This window comes from Rhamphochromis sp. 'chilingali' (genome assembly GCF_963969265.1).
Source record: "Rhamphochromis sp. 'chilingali' genome assembly, chromosome: 17".
Taxonomy (NCBI): Eukaryota; Metazoa; Chordata; class Actinopteri; order Cichliformes; family Cichlidae; genus Rhamphochromis; species Rhamphochromis sp. 'chilingali'.
The window spans coordinates 30,301,859-30,318,351 of record NC_137944.1 but is presented as its reverse complement, the minus strand read 5'-3'; the positions used below and the strand labels follow the sequence as shown (position 1 = coordinate 30,318,351).

The following is a 16,493-nucleotide window of genomic DNA, read 5'->3' as shown; positions in this document are numbered from 1 at the left end:
CTGTTCAAAAAGAGTTATAAAAATATGATCTTCTCGATCTATAAAGAAAAGGAAAATATTTAAATTAAGTGAATGTCTCTATTTAAAAACAAACAAACAAAAAATTCATGATGTGATATTATAGTATATAGTATATCAGAAATCTGTTCACTATTTTTATTACAAATTATATCAGTAAGGAAGCTGACTAAATATTCACTGATAATTTATGGGACAGGGGTGGGATTAAATAAGTGTATACTTCTTCCCACTCCCTTTCAACATGTAAATTAATCAGAATGTTTTTTTGTATGTAATTTGTATAGTATATTTTTTTTTCTCTCATTTCTTTTCTAAATGTACTTGTATATTGTTCACATGTTGAAATAAATTACCAATCAATCAATCAATCAATCAATCTTGGAAGAGAGCTACTGGTATTAATGTGATATTTTATAGCCTTTAGTGTGATCATAGCCAGAGCTGCCCTTTGTCACCTATTCTGTTCAGAATTTTATGGACAGATTTTCTAGGTGTAGTGAAGCGGTGGACGGTTTCCGCTTTGGTGCCCTCCTCTCTTCACAGATGATGTGGTTCTTTTGGCCTCATCAGGCTGTGACCTCCAGCTTGCAGTAGAGTGATTAGCAGCCAAGTGTGAAGCGGCCGCACCTCCAAGTTTGAGACAATGGTTATCAGACGGAAAAGGGTGGATGCCCACTTTGGGTCATGGAGGAGTCAGGCCCCAGGCAGAGGGGTTTAAGCATGTCACAGTCTTCTTCATGGGTGAAGAGCAAGGGAGCAGGAAATGACAGACTGATTGGTCTGCATCAAGCATTGTTATGGGACACTGTACCGGTCCCTTGTGGCAAATAGACACCTGAGCCTTTATGGAAAAGCCTGTTTAAGCCACCTTCTGAACCTCCCAAACAGCTTACAGCATTTACAGACTTTCACACCTCTGTGTTCTCGTGTATTCAAAAATTTACATTTCAGGGCACATCTGTACTATAAGCCGTATTTAAAACATGAACGTTGATCCAGTTGTTGACTGGAATAACATCTTTTCAAGGTCAGTGTTTAGCTACGGCTGGTGGGTGGCTGCATTACTGCAGGGAGGTTGTCATGCTTCAGAACAGTAGAGTTTAGTGTCAAACAGACAGATGCACTCTCTCACGTGAAGGAGAATCAATGCAGGAAATCAAATAAACTACCGAAAAAAGAATCCAAGTAATAGCTAGTAGGAATTGAGCAAAAATATTGATTCTATTGTATTTCTCAATTCACTTTGTTGAGAGACAGTATATTTGGCACTTGTTTTAATCAGTTGAACGACTTTTTCTATTGCCTTTAGTATTATTAATTTTCTCCACCTTCTCTTTGAAAGCTTCCTGTTAGTTCTTTTTTTTTTAGGATCCTACTGCGGGCTGTAATTTTGTATTGATTTCAAAAGAGTGGAAATCTAGAAGGAGGTAAACCACCAAGTTAAATTCCTTGTAAGAGTAAACATATTTTGGAGACAAACCAGCAGCTGATCTCGTTCTTCCCGCTTCTACTAGGTTATTTTGGGCTTTTTGCCCAAATCTTCCCGGCCAGCTTTTTCAGTCTCAGGATTGATTTTGGATTTGCATCAGTGTGTTTTTCATTCTGGCCATAAATGCACCCCCAGTTCACTCACACACTGAGAATATACAATTCCCTCAAATCAATTTCCTTGTCTATTTTCATGTTTATTAGATGTGGCTCTCAACATGTCCGATGCTTCCTGAAGCTATTGTTTAATGGTAAATGAAGGTTTTCTCTTTCATTTCCACTATTTAAACACACAAACACACACACACATTCTCATTTTAATATCTTAGTGAGGACATCTAATTGACATAATGCTTTCCCTAGCCTCTGACCCTAACCTTAAACCTTAGCCTAAACCTAACCATAACCTAATTGTAACCCTGATACTAAAACCACATTTTTAGTCTCAAAAATGCTTTCAAACTCATGAGGACAGGCACAAATGTCCTCATAAGTGACTGTTGGTCCCCACAAGTATAGTAACATTCCAATTTTTGGTCCCCACAAAGACATCTAAACAGGTACACACACACACATTTCGTTTTTAACCTCTTTTTTGTCATATTTTAGCACTGGGAAATCCCCCATGTAAGGCCATTTATCAGCATGAAAAGGGCAAATAGCTAACAACACTACAGATTATTGTGCAGGTTGGGTAATAAATACCTCATGAATCTTATTTTCAGACTTACAGTTCATATTAATGTCAAGAAGGTCGACAAGTAGCTTCCATATGTATATGTGGTGTCCCTCAGTTTTTACAATCAGGTTAAGATGGCTACTTTCAAAATGGACAAATTAATGGGGAATATCGCGGTGTCCACATCCATCTTTTATGTACAGTCTATGGCATTTAGCACATTTAGCTCCTATTGACTCCATCAACCTACTCTACATGTTGAAATATTACACATTACTTGTGTCCCATCTTCCTCCCCTCATCCCAAACTGGACACGACAAATGGCTGCTTCACCCTGAGCCTGGTTCTGTTGAAGGTTTCTTTTTGTTAAAAGGGAGTTTTTCCTTCCCACTATTGCTAAGTGCTTACTCAGGGTACGGTTTTGATTGTTGGGGTTTTCTCTGTTTTGTTGTAGGGTGTTTTCCTTACACTGTAAAGGTCCTTAAGGTGACATTTGTTGTTGTGGCTCTATATAAATACAACTAAATGGAGTTGAGTTTCACTACAGAAGTATATGATCAAACTTCAGTACTTGTACTCACACCCCATTCTCACCCCAAGTCAAGCATGAGAGTGCTAAATCACATTTAAAGTTTTAATGCTTTCAGTTTTGCAAATAAAAACATTTAATCTTCATTTTTTTGGAGAAGTTCTAGATTTTGTAAGATATTTACTGCATCCAGCTAGTGTTTAAACATAGAGCAAGTCATTAGATATACTATAGCACCCAACAAATTAAAATCCAAGATTCACATATTATTTTTTTAGCTTGTTTATTGTTTCTGCTGTGTCCTGTGGGGAACATATCTGCCTGCTTATTTGTCGTGATTGTCTGCCGTTTGGTGCTTTGGCGATGTGCAGTTGTTTATCACTGAAAGCAGCTGCCTGCTGCTCGCTGAAACGATGCTGATGAAGTGATGAGACTGAAATAAAAGGGCCTAGCTCTAAAGTTCTGGAGTGCCTGTGTGGACGTCAGAGTTGGGTGATAATTACACGTGCTGTAATCACGTTCTGATTACAAATTGTGCAACACATCGTTTCAGACGGCCACATGGTCAAGATCAGCAGGCGCCTTTGCCCCCATCGCCCTGTGGCTCAGGTGACACCCTTTCAAATTAGCAAATTTAATATGTGACCTGCTATTGAAGTTGTTTTAACAACGCATACAGTTGCTGTATGTGTAAAAGCCGCTTTGCAATCCACCTCGACCCCAGCTCAGTCTTTATGGGGGGGGGGTCTTGCAGCTGTTCTCTGCACCTCTGGTGTTCCTCGGTTGAGGAACTGAGGCGAGCTGACTGAAATAAAACCCACTTTTGCTGTAGTGAGCCTGAGGAGGCTGTTCATGTGTTAGTTTTCACCTAACCTTCCATTTCTTGGCCACCAGTTCTCCCTCCTGTAACTCTCAGGTCTCTCGGCATCCTTGTTCCTTCGCTTTCTCTCCATTTTTAGACAACACTTTCCCTATTAGATGGTCTTCAGTTGTATCCTCCGGGGTCCTGGCCTTGTCTGATGCCCTCATCGTTCTCCTGTGTGTGTTTTTGTGTGTACGTGTGTTTGTGTGTGTGCATGCAATCCCTATACCCTCGTATTTCTGCCTTTATGTTTGTGTAGTAGTGTGGTTTGTGTAGTGTTTTCCCTCCGTCTTAGAGCTTTGGGCTGTTAACCCTGCAAACACTATTGCTCATCACAGTACACAACAAGAGCTTAAGAGCTCTCAGGGAAGAGTTCATCTCCCTCTGCTTCTCTCTTTTCTTTCTGTCTCTCTCTCACCCTCACTTGTTTTTATCTGCTTTCTATTCCCCCTCCTCTTTGCTTCCTTCCTTCACAGCTCACACTTAATACTTTTCTTACTTTCAAGTATTGAGGCGTAAAGGCTTCTCTGCCCCTCTCTTGTCTCTTGATCCCTGTTTTAGTAATCACTTTCTGCTTTCTTCTTCATGTCTCTATACTTCTTCTCAGTGGAGTTGGATCTTCTTCAAGGAAGGAGAGATGCTTCCAGCCAGATAACATGCAAATGTTGGGCAAAACATAAATTTAAAATCACTTCCACCTGAAACTGGAACGCTTTCAAAAAGATTAGCGACATTCGTGTTGTTATTGTTCCTTAATGTCAGCTAATGTTGGACATATTTCATGCTTTTATCAGAACAGAAAAACAAATAAATGAGCTTGGCTATAAAACAGGAAAGAGTCATAAAAACACACTAGATGGGATAGAAAGGCAGCAGGTAGATGCATTTCTAAGACACGGTGATGAAAGGATATGTTACTGATGACATTTTAATGATGTCCGAAGCCAATTTTCAGCTGATGCTGAGCTGTTCATCAGCACAACAGGGCCCAGGCTGTTTATCACAGAAATGTGTTGCAATCACTCTTCAACACATAATTTGTTATCAAAAACAAAAATGTTCCTGACACGGCTGTTGATGGGTAATACTTTAGTGGATGGGACGGAGCTTTGAGAAGAATTTATGCAAGGGAAGATTTAAGAAGGTAGTTACAGGATGGAGATAAGATAGAACAAAGGATTGTGGAAGGAGGAAGAAAAAGGGAAAACAAGAAAGATTTTACTTTAAATAGAAGGAAGGCTAGAGAGGAGGAGGAGGAGGAGGAGGAGGGGAGGGATAAAAGGAGGGAATGATGTCAGGAAGAGTGTGAAAGAAGAAAAAGACTTAAGATGAGGAGTCTTTAAAGGTGGCACGGGATGATGGATGAGTTTGTGGGAAGTGTACAGAATGAGAAAACAGCTGCTTTGGTGCCAAAAGCCAGTGAAGAAAAATCAGCTGTTAGCCCTGCGGTGTGCGTTTTTGAGTGTGTCGGTCTTCACCCAGGATGTTAAGTCAACGGAGGATATTGTCTGAGGTTAAAAGTTTCATTCCTAGCCGTTGGCACTGCAACTAATCACTTCCAGACATACACACACTAAAGCAGCTCTCAAGATTGTGGGAGTTTAGGGTGTAAAGACCTCCATAGCTGTCATGTACAAACAACCTATGGGATGTTTTTTTTTACTTATCTTCACTGTCAGCGGAGGCACCTGGTGAGTTTTGTATTCTAAGATACCCACATTACTGGTACAGCACATTTTATCGAAGCAGTAATACACTGGGGGGGGGGGGTGCTGATATGAGGCTGTGACAACTTCACTTTACATCTGCAGAGGAAATGTTCATACATTCCCCTGAAGAACAACAAGTCCTGCATTCAAAGTGAGACTTAAATATAAACTGTTATCAGCAAAGTGTCCTTCAGCTATAGAAAAGTAAACATATTCATTATACAGTCCTTTCAGAGAGCAGTATTGTTATTATGCATTGAAGTACCAAAGACTGGTACATCACGTTGTAACGCAGCCTCTGTGAGACACTTTGTAAATTGTTTTCCATGTATATCTTAATTTGGAAAGAAGTCATTAACAAGAGCTGTCAGAAAAATGCAGCGGAGTGTAAAATCAAAATGTTATATTACATATATTGCCTTATACAAGAGGTTACAAGACAAATTCAAATTCTCTGGATATTGTTTATTTAAATACAACAACTCTGGTTAACTCTTGGTCATAAATCAGACTTTGCTTTTTCAAAAGAAAAACAGTTGTAGTCACAAGAGCAGTGGTTTGGTTCTTTAAAACTGTTGGTGCTGTAATCATACAGTATCGGAGCGTATTTGCGTGGTCACCGAACTATATAGTACTCTTTTGTGGCTGTAGCTCAGGAGGTCGAGCAGGTCATACTGATTGGAAGGTTAGTGGTTCGATCCCTGGCTCCCCCAGTCTGCATGCCAATTATCCTTGGCAAAATACTAACCCTAAGTTGCTCTCCGATGTGTCCATTGGAGTATGAATGAGTGTGAATGTCAGTTAGTGAGCACTTAAAAGCATAGAAAGTAGTGCTTGTGTGATTGGGTGAATGTGGCATGTTGTGTAAAGCACTTTAAGTGCTCCCGGAGAGTAGAAAAGTGCTATATAAGAATCAGTCCTCATCCATCCTTTCCTCTTTCTCAGATTGTTCCTGAGTTTGCTTTAGTTCAGGTTGTCCTTATTGGATATTAGATTGAGCTTTTGTGTTAGTAAATGTAGTAGTAAATGAGTACAATCTTGTGTTCTGCATTTAATAACTTTTTATACTAAAAGTACTCTTACATCTCTGGGTACAACCCTAATCCTAACTCTAACAAGCCAATAATAACTCATCGTTGATGGTGATTAATCCTTTGCCACATAACTGTACTTAAGTTCATTTATCAAACAGGTCACCTGCTGCCACCAGAGGCACCAAGCTTCTCTTCTCAGGTTTGATTTCCTACTAAAAGTTGCTCTTGGGATCTTTGGGAAGTGAGTGTGTCTAAAGTAGAGATGGCACGATACCACTTTTTTATGTCCGATACCGATACCGATATCATAAATTTGGATATCTGCCGATACCGATATGAATCCGATATAGTGTTTTTTAATCAACAAAACTGTTTTTTAAATATCTTGCTGCATTTTGTATAAGTTCATACTCAAGTTTAAAACAACAACTACACTAAAGCTATTCTGTTATACCTGTATGCAAAAAAAAATATTTCATAGTTCAGCAATACTGATCAATCTAATAAACTTAAACCTACACCATCCTCCCTATTCTGGTATTTTAAAGAGTACTTAGCATAAATATTAAGCAACCTAACTAATAGGGTTCCAACTCCCAGCAACAACAAAAATAAATAAATAAAAAATAGGGAACCACCCCTCACGCTCCACCTCATGATGCTTAATCGACGTAATCAACCTTAATTTGATGCAGTGTGAAAAAAAATGCACAGAAATCAATTATTTTTCAGGAAATATTAAATAGATTCAACATCTTTCTTCAACAAAATTGCAGACTGCACAGATGGTACCTTCCCAAAGGAAAAAGTACTATAGCTTACTAGGGTATATATATTAGACTTAATAGTTACTATATACAGTAATGGACTTCTATTCATTTTGCATCAAATTAAAACTTTGGGTGTCAGATAATTATTTATTAAAAGCTAGACATTTTAAATGAGAATAAGAAAGAAAAGTATGTCTTTGTGCCCCCTTTTCCCTGTTCATGCCCTATCGGCCCCCCTGGCTAAACTTTGCTAGATCCGCCCCTGCACAGTTACCAGCTGTCAGCTACGTAGAAAAAGATCCTGGTGTAGAAAGTAATATTAAATACATTCTAACAACAGCTTATCAAGCTTAAACGTGCTGCTGTTGTTCAGCCGCTGGTTTGCTCTTTCTGGTGCAAAGTGGGCCAAAAACAAACAAGAGAGACGGACTCGCGACAGAAAAGCCGATCAGCTGATCGTTAAGCAGTTTCATGATTGAAGTAGCAGCAAGAAGAGGCAGTCGTTTGTTAAGCTTAACGCAGGAATGCTTTACAAACATTCAGAGATGGACTTACACACTTGCTTTACTTCTCTCGGGGATAACTTTGTCGGAGATGAAATGCCGGGTTGCTAGCGAAGCTCCAAATGCTATCCAGACCACTGACAGGTCGGCATGCCACAGCCGCTCTATCACGTGATGCATACTGCTCCGACGTGCTAACGTTCTGAGGTGAGTTACAGCGTGTTGCAAGTTTTGTGAGGTGCTTTCGTGATATTTAATGGATCGGATTACATTTTTTATTTTTCTCCGATATCCGATCCAGTAATTTAGGTCAGTATCGGACCGATACCGATACGTAATATCGGATCGGTCCATCTCTAGTCTAAAGAGGAAACGCTTAGTTAAACTCCTAAGGAATAGGTAATGGTTACATAAGACTTTGTAAAAGTAGCCCTGAGAGCCTGATTAAATGTTTCCTGTCCTGAAAGAGGACAATGAAGCTTATTAAATAATCACATAGTCATTCTGCCCCTGCTGTAAAATTTTCTGATTACAGCAGGTCTGTTTCACCAGTGGCATCGACTGGTAAACGGAGGTGCTGTTGTTATGGTAACCTAATGATTTTTGGGGGGGCCCAGCTTGTGACTTTTGTCAAGATGTTTCACTTTGTTTTAAAGGATATTATTATAGGGCATTAACACTCATACCTATCAAAAAAAAGTTATATCTAAAATAAAAATGTAAGCTGGTAATTTGTCCATATGACTATTATGAGTCATTATAAGGGAAAAACAATCCAAAGGCCATGAAGCTCAGTTTAGGTATAGTTAATAATTTATTATTAAATATTTAATGAAAACAGTACATTTCCCTCTGCAGTATCATTTACTGCCCTCACTTTGCATATTGCTCCTAAACGGCTTAATGTAGGTGTTTGTATCTCACACTGATATCCTCTACATTAAAGGTATAATGCTTATTAGCATTAATTATTAGTATTAATTATAATATGGAGGCTTACAGCAGGCCAAAGCTTATACTGTAGGGCTTTAATGTGAAATGCTGTGTGCAGTTTTGTGATGTTTGTGTTCTTTCTGTGCTTTTTTATGTTATTTCTGGTTATCCCTGTGCCCGTTGTGTGCAGTTTTGTGTATGTGTGATATTATGATGTGCGCTATTTTGGGGTTGTGGCTATGAGTTCATTCACTTTGCTGTTGTATGCATGCGTGGATTTGTTTTGTGTATGTGTGTGTGTGTGTGTGTGTAGGTCAGCAGTGAGGGGACAGATGACCGATAGGGTTCCAAGGACAGCGAGGCCATGAGGGCCTTGGGGTTTATGCGTGTTTTTGTCTATGTGTGTGAGTGTTTGGGAGTGCGTGTGTGAATGATTCGGTGTGGCAGTGGATGGCAGGAAGCATACGGTTCCCCGCTAGCAGAGAACAGTGTCACAGTGAGTGGAGCTAATACACACACAGACACACACACACACACACACATATATTTAAACGCTGACAGACACAGAAAAACACACAGACTTTACTCAGGGAGACAAAGAGGCCACAAAAAACTAGACAAACACAGACAAAGGTTTACACACAGACGGAGGTGTGAACCATCATTCAAACATATTCATTTACAAGGACAGAAAGCTGAAAAATGCACTCAAGTGCACGCTAGACAAACAGAGACCTTCCCAGTGCTCCTGTGGCAAACAAACATGCTCTTCCTTTTCCGCACACATATTAACGCTCATTTAGCAGAGAAAGGTGGGAAGGGAAATTAACCTTAACTGTCAGCACAGCCTTCAGGAAGTAGTAGTTTTTTTATTCTTTATTAATGTTTTGTGTTTGGGATCGAGTTTACTTTAGATCAGATAGAAGCAGCTGCAACCACCTTTTTATAATATTCTGCAATGACTTTCATGTGGCATTCTGTATTTATATGGTTGAAATCACACATCAATTTACAGCTGCAGGCCTTTCATTATTACATAAGTGAATAGGACATGCAAAAGTATAAAACACATCAATATATTATGATGTTTTTCAAGGCAATTGAAGAGTGTCCCACTGATATCGGATCAGAAAGAAAACTCTAATCAATACTTAATTTGACTGTATCTGTGTCAGTTTAAAAGTAGATTTTAATTACCATATATGTGTAAATTTTTAATGCAAGCATATGGAGATTTTCATCAGTGAGTGTTCATATATGCACCGCTCTCCTGCTTTTGATCATATTCAGGATATGATGTTAAGCTGCTTGGATCCTTCCAAGTCAAGGCTGCATAAAGTAGCAGGGATGGTGTTTATCTGCGGAGCCAACCTGGACTTCAGCTTTACCCTGGTTTGCTCAGCACAAAGCTAATAAGACTTTCAACAAGCTTTTGGGTTAGTGTGGATATGAAGCATATTTAGTTCAGCAAGATGATCTTGAAGCGTAACTGCACTCACCAAAAAATAAAATGCTAGCATTCAGCAACATCACCACTAAGCACCTTTTTCGTCCCCAACAACTGCTTATGTAGTCTTACTTATATGCCCTCAGCCACACAGCCTAGAGACCTGGTAGTGACACCACACTCCCACAGCAAGGGCGAAATATGTGAATTCCCAAAGAGCACCATGAAAACCTCCATGCATTTGCTTTGGTTTCCAGTAGACTGCAGCATTAGCTGATAGTCTGCATGGAAGACCCCAACTTTTCTGCAAATACTCACCAAATAGTAGTGAAATTGTGAATGTCGTGCAAGTGTGGAGGTTTTTGGCACAGCATCCTCTTTGCAACCCATTTAACCTGCCGACAAACAGCAGCCACTTTACAACTGGTCAGGCAATATCTTCCTAGCAACTGGTGGTTGCTTGAGAAATATTTACCAGTTTCTTAGCCTTTGTGAACAAGGCTTCAGTCACATCTTAGCACACTTGTGTAGTATTTATTTAAGTTTTACACTTAACTAAGACAACAGGAAAATATCTAAACTTGTTAGTTACAAGAAAACTTAATCCAGGCATTTAATCGATAGATTATGTTGAGACCTGTCCATAAAACACAGTGACTTTAAGACTAACTAATTTCAGGATTTTACCGCTCCTCCTGCAGTGCCTCAACCTAACTCTTTGCAGCTGAGTTGCACTATAAGAAGCCTGAAATAACAATAATGATATATCTTCTTCTACTGCTACAATACAACATGTCTTTTATTTAAATATATTTGTTGGCTTTGACTGACATTGTTATTCCAGTGCTTAACAAAACAGTTTCCTATGGACTATCTAAGCTTGCCAGGTTTCGTGCATGCTCGTGAATGATTAGCAAGCCCAGTGACCTCACATTGACCTTAATTAACCAGGCCTAGAGTTAAAAAAAACAAAGTTTGGTTTGGTTTGTTAACTCATCATGTTTTATCCCCCGTTTATCCCAAACAATAGTAGTTGATTTGGAACGGGAACAATAGTTGTTAAGGAAGCATTTAAGCTCCGAGCTTAGGACACTAAACAACACATTCAGCTGAGCAGGACTTGAACTTGAACCTGGCTTTCAAAATAGATGTGTCCATGGCCAACAATCACAATAGTCGGAAAAGCACTACAAGACTCCTCCATCATGGCTGAAAGATCCCTTCACCTTATGAATGAAATGCATCCCTGGATCCATCAGAATATATGAATCCCTATTCCTGCTTCTGAGAGCATTAAGAGTGTGTCTCTTAATCTGTTCACATTTATTAAGAAAAAGTAATTTATCCAAAAATAACAGATTTAGTCCGATAGTTACACACACACACACACATACTGGAGCCATTATTGTAATACCCGGTCCCTTGACGCTCTGAATGCGACAGACCATCTACAGTAAAAGGGTGAGGAGATTAGTCAGAGTGGGTGTGGATCTGTTTGAGTGTAGTTATGTCAGTATCTAGGCATGTAGTCGGACACTATATTAACTGTATCAGCACAGCTATGTGTGGCTGCAGTTTTACTATTTTAACTGCTCTCAAGTTTATCCAGTGTATTGTGTGTACTTTATAATGTGCTTTCACCTTTTTGTGCCTGTGCCTCTGCACAGATCTGTGTTTTGTTTGTTAGAGCAAGAGCAGAATGCCCGAAATGTGTGTTTGTGTGCTTCCACGGCGCACGTTTGAATTTTCAGATCGTCACACGCCACCTGTCGACACGTTTGACCTTTCCACCCTTTGATGTGTGGCTGCATACGCACCTCTCTTGACCTGTGCTTCTCCCACAGTGCCTCTGTTTCAGCGTAAACCCCAAGCTCACTGGTTAGCTACAGTTACCTGGTAACAGACAGCTGCTGTTGCCATGACGTTATTTGGACACTCAGGTGTCCAAATTTGTTTGAATGATGGATGATTGATTGTCAGTGATTGGATCTCACTTTCTCTTCCTCACACACACACACACACACACACACACACACACACACACACACACACACGCACACACACAAGCGTAAATAAACATGAGTCTAAGTAACAGGAGGTCAAGCACGCACAAACAAGCTTGAGCACACACACACACACAGTCACATCTTCATACTTGGGGGTGTCATGATTGGCTGTCAGGAGAAATGACCCCAATTTGGGCCTGTGGGACTTGAAGTTGTAGCGTGAAGTGTGTTTGAAGTGGCTTGAAGTGACATGTGTGTGTGTGTGTGTGTGTGTGTGTGTGTGTGTGTGTGTGTGTGTGTGTGTGTGTGTGTGTGTGTGTGTGTGTGTGTGTGTGTGTGTGTGTGTGTCTGCAGGAGTGAGTGAACAGAAAGTAGGCTGAATATTAAAAGTGCTCCCTTGGCTCTAGACCTGGGCAAAATAGCACTTGAATATATTCAAAAAGCTTGAAATAACCCAGGGAGTGCTTGATATAACTGGTCTCTCTTCCACACTTCAGGTCATTTCAAGTTTCTGCCAAGGCTGAAATTGAACGCACCCCAAGTCCTTCAAATATTACAACCCACTTTTGCATTCTTCCATTTTTGAGCAGGTATTACCCCACTAGCTTAACCTCTAAACTGTACTGCTCAGGCAGCTGGTATTAAGTGGCAAATTCAATCCTGGAGTTCCTTCTCACTCCTGCCAGGGTAAAAAGCTGAAAACGAGTGGATGAGTGCGCAGTTGGCATGGCAGCCAAATGTCAGCTATAGTGTAACACTGCTATGATCTCTTAATTATCAGCTTAGCGCGCAGAATGAAAAATGGTCTGGGTCCCTGAGATTACAGTAGTTAAAATAATTTGAAGTAATCTTGTCATTTTAAACAGTTTCCTTTATGCCACATTAGTGCTTTATGGCTCACGCACACTTGCTTTGCGTTTGTTTGTTTCAGGGCATAAAAAAATGCGTGCTACAACTACTAACAAAGTTTGTGCATACCTGTATTTTTAATTGTCAGTGATAACTTTACATTCAGCTGGCAGGAGGGATGATAAAAAGGTTTTAAATTGATGCATACACAAGGGGAATAAATTAAAGGCAAAATCAACATAAAGTGACTTGGTAAGATATTGAGCCAGCACATGCTGCCAGAACAGCTTCAGTCCATTGATTTTCCAAGACTCCAGAAGTCTGCTAGAGGGTTGTTACACCATTCTTTAAATGATGTGACTTAATTAGGTGTTTAGATGATGATGGTGAAGCGCTCTGTCTAACACATCAGTCTGCTACCTCCCATAGGTGACTGTGAAAGTCAAAGCATATGATTCCCATTATTATAATGCTCATTACCCTTCCTGCTCTATGAACCAGGGGGCTGTCATCCTGGAAGAGACAACTCCTGTGAGGATAGAAGTGCTTTATCTTTGAATAAAGTTGATTATTCAGAGCGGCTTTTTATTGATTTAGTAGTTGGCCTTTCGTCTGAGAGGACAGCTACACACAAATTCCCAAACACACCGCCTCACGTTGACATCAAGTGTTGACATTTTTACTTCAATCTATCCCGCATCACACAAAATCCCATGGTTTGTGCGCTTTGTTTTCATGCTACAAATCGCCATGCCAGAGCTATCTTGGTGTAAGACCATGACCCAGCTCTTCACAAACGTTGGCCCAGTTATTTGGAGCTGTGCCATGTTTTATTGACAGCTTTCACTGCAAGCGCTAAAATGGAACAAAAGCAACCTGTTCATCTGGACTGAACCAAACTGAGCAGGTTAGCTTTGACAGCAACTTCAAACTACGAATGGTTCGTGAAGAAGTTCAGATTCTAAATATATGAAAGAACGTGTGTAGACCTGTTTGTTTTTCAAGTGTTAGGGACTTTTCTCAGGGGGAAAAAAGCACATTTTCATAACACACATGATCAGAAAGAACTGATCATTTCTTGTACCAAGAGTTTGTTTGGTTTACATAAGTAGAAATAAGGTGTTTGACACAAAACTAAGACCTCTGCAGCAAGTTGGGAAAGTTTAAAAAGTGCTTCTGGAAAGGAAAACAAAAACAGGTGATTAAACAATACATGGTTCAAATGTGTCTGACTTTTTTTATTGCCTAGTTAATACCAATTTTTTACACACATTCTCTAAAATGGGCTTTGGACACACAAAATGGAAAAAGCTTCGGACCATGTCTGAGCTCTCAAAGCAAACAAAGACAAACATCCTTGGGACACACGAGGGTAAAATAGTAAAAAAGTTGGTACGGAAAATTCAGCGATCGCCTCTGTCAGCCTGGGGCACCATAAGTACCAAAGGGGGTAATATTGTGCGTTGCAATGAAGAAAAAGTGGGCACAATTTGTAGAAATACACACAGATTTAATCCAGCAGTGAAGATAATAAGCCTTTAACACATTTAAACCCTCTCGTATGGATGAATCGTTCAATACCTGTGCGAGTCGGCTGATATTAATAGCAATGCATCTTTTCAACAGCCAAGATTGAAAATCAGCCCTAATTCTCATTTCTTTAATGGCATGAAGCTTTGTACTTTTTTGCCTTTGTGCTCTTGCTTCTATCAATATTTCCCAACTCTCTCCTAAAAATCTATTAAAACTTGCTTAGATAAGATTTGGTATTATGAACAGAACCTGCTGGTGCTCTTTCAGTGTTTAACACTCTCACTCCCAACCTGCTTAAAACACAGGATCATGAAAAAAACATTAAAAAAATATTACAGTGCATTGGACAGAATACATAATCTTACAAGGTCAGTCATTGAACCCTCTTTATTCAAATACATGGCTTTTTAGCCATTATTAATCAAGTTCTTTGTAATAATACACTAAAATGCATGCAGGGAATTCATACATAAATAATAAATACATAAAAGCAGCCTCAGATTTTTTATTATTTATCTATTGATACATTAATAATCACTCAATTACAAGTGACTGGCTAAAGTTCGTTGGGCCCAAATTGCTTGGGTTCAGTCATTTTGTTATCTCCTCCACCACATAACCAGCAACAACCTTAATAATAACTAGTTAAATATTCACTGAGTGGCCACCAAACTAAAAAGCTTGTATTTTCAGAGCTGCACCGTCATCGTTCACTTCAGCTGGCCTCATCACTCATGTTTTGCAGCTAAGGCTGCGCAATATAGGATAAACAATTCTCACAGTATCCATCCATCCAGCTCTTCCCTTGTAATATAATTTTTCATATTTGTTGATGTCAATATATATCATGATATTATACCATATCATTACTTGTCTCAAGTATAATAATATAATATATTAAACAATATTTATTCTCTGTCAGAAGACAAGAAGAATATGCTAAAAGTACTATAGAAAATTATTATAATTGTTTTTAATTTTATACTGTTTATATATAATCTCAAAAACTGCCTCTAATCACAGTCATGTCTCAATGAAGTGGACAGTGACACTCATATATGGTGTGACTTGACCTCAAATCCTGTCATTACACCGTATGTGAGCTGGTAACGAGGGTCAGTTACTTTAATCTGACACTTTGCTTAATGGCGTCGTGTCTTTTAAAATAAAGTGGATTGTTGCATTCATGATATCACTGTGTATCTTCATCTTCTTCTTCTTTGTAAAAAGTGCAGTATGGGAGAACGTGTAAAGTCTCACACTTTAAATGCTGGCACTGCTTCCGATGGTAAAAAAATCTCCACAGTGTTACCTGCCTTTGTGTGAACATTCGTCACAGCTTGCAGCGTATGCTCTTCTGCTTTTTTGTTGTATTTTAAATATACATAAAAATATACAGATAATGTCCCGTCTTTTCAGCAAAGTCCATTTGATCAGGGTTTCCATTCCAAAACTAGTTAACAAAAGTTACTAAATAACTAAGTAATTGAAATGCAATAGCTTAATAAAAGTAATGCATACTTGTTACAATGTAAGAGTAAACAGAATACACTTAAATATCACTGAACCCGACCTTCATCTGAATGCTAGCTATCCCAAATCTGAAACAGAGCTATAGGGACCAACCCAGGCCAGCTGACTGGTAGCTCTCTGGGGCCCCTGCCCTGTGTATTTTACTGTATGCAGTGAGGATGAAGGGACCCTCCGACTCATTTGTGCCCCAGGCCTTACCCACGATAGAGTGTTGTAAGTTGCATCACATGAAACGCTTTGTGACTTTGTTGTACTTGTACTGGGAATAACAAAGTTCTGATAGCGTACTGTTCACCCTACTGTGGCCCAATTCCACTGCACCTCTGAAGTGCCTCCACAAAGAAACAATTCACTCTGTTGTTGGTTTAAACAGCCGATTTTCCACTCCATACTGAGCATGTCCTCAGTTCTTGGTCCCTCTGAAAAATCTCCTTTGATGCACCTTCCTTTGCACACCTCCCCCCCCAGCCCCCCCACCCCCTCCTCCAAGTGGTTTGATGTAATTTGACTAGGTAGGTGACATCTCTTTTAAGAGAGGGGACAACTTGAAATGTCAGCTTCAGTGTGTTTACACAAAGAAAGGAGAAGAGGCAGAG

General features: G+C 39.6%; 2 protein-coding genes across 3 annotated transcripts in view; both read left to right on the top strand.

Moving 5' to 3' along the window:
• Window positions 1-16,493, top strand: part of LOC308384228 (poliovirus receptor-like) — a 355,455-nt gene that overhangs the window by 311,599 nt on the left and 27,363 nt on the right. The gene's annotated exons all lie outside the window — the stretch shown is intronic.
• LOC308385161 (uncharacterized protein) overlaps window positions 1-16,493 on the top strand; it is a gene marked incomplete at both ends in the record, with an annotated part of 28,330 nt that overhangs the window by 11,149 nt on the left and 688 nt on the right. The window lies entirely within an intron of this gene.